The sequence below is a fragment of the Hyaena hyaena genome, unplaced genomic scaffold, assembly GCF_003009895.1.
Source record: "Hyaena hyaena isolate Hyena2069 unplaced genomic scaffold, ASM300989v1 scaffold_757, whole genome shotgun sequence".
NCBI lineage: Eukaryota > Metazoa > Chordata > Mammalia > Carnivora > Hyaenidae > Hyaena > Hyaena hyaena.
The window spans coordinates 74,454-75,510 of record NW_024081392.1 but is presented as its reverse complement, the minus strand read 5'-3'; positions in this window follow the sequence as shown (position 1 = coordinate 75,510).

Genomic DNA, 1,057 nt, shown 5'->3' with positions numbered 1-1,057 from the left:
TACCTTATGCAAACATACTAGACTTATCCATTTAGATTCTAGATGCTTAGAAGGAGTGCAAGAATTTAGATACAATGGCTAGCATCTTCCTCTGCCTACCTCCCCATCCTAATTTTTATTTTTTTTAATTTTTTTTTAAAATATTTTTATTTATTTCTAGGAGAGAGAGAGAGACAGCATGAGCAGGGGAGGGTCAGAGAGAGAGGGAGACACAGACTCCGAAACAGTCTCCAGGCTCTGAGCTGGCAGTCAGCACAGAGCCCGATGTGGGGCTCGAACCCATGAGCCGCGAGATCATGACCTAAGTGAAAGTCGTACGCTTAACCGACTAAGCCACCCAGGCGCCCCTCCCCATCCTAATTTTTAAATCCTACTCTACAAATCCTTTGCGGTAGTCTGCCAGGTACATTCATTAGTCTCTGAAGACTTCTAAGGCATTCCTACATTAGTGCTTTTTGCTCACTGCATTTTTCTGATTTGGAGTTTAATTTGTCCTTAAGACTCAACCCTTCTGATTATTATCAGTGCTTCAAGGCCCAAACCATGTAGTACTTCTCACCTCTGAACTCCCACAGACCTTGTCTTACCACATGATTGGAACTTTGTCAGAGTCTCTCTGACATTGTCATTTTATCGTTTTATTAGTATGGGTTTTCTTCCCAGCTATGCAAATTAATCAAGACAGAAGTTTCTTGAGATCACAATCTATGTATTTAAATTTGGATTCCAACCACAACTAGAAATGTTGTACAATGATCGATGTACCTATTGATTGATGAAAGGAAGGAAAGTTCCAAAAGGCACAATTAGAACAGAAGGTGGAGGCTGTTGGATTGAAGGGAATCTGAAGGTATTTAAAAGTTGAATTTTCATTTCCATTTGCCTCATTTTTAAAATCCTTTTCAAGAACAATAAGAGAATTGAAATTCCTGATGAATGATTTTCCCTTTACCCTTTAAGCCTCATCTAGTTTTTGTGTAACTGTTGGCTATTGGTTGATATTTCAGCTGACTAACTAGTTAATAAGTTGTGTTAAGTTCTTTTGAATATTCCAATG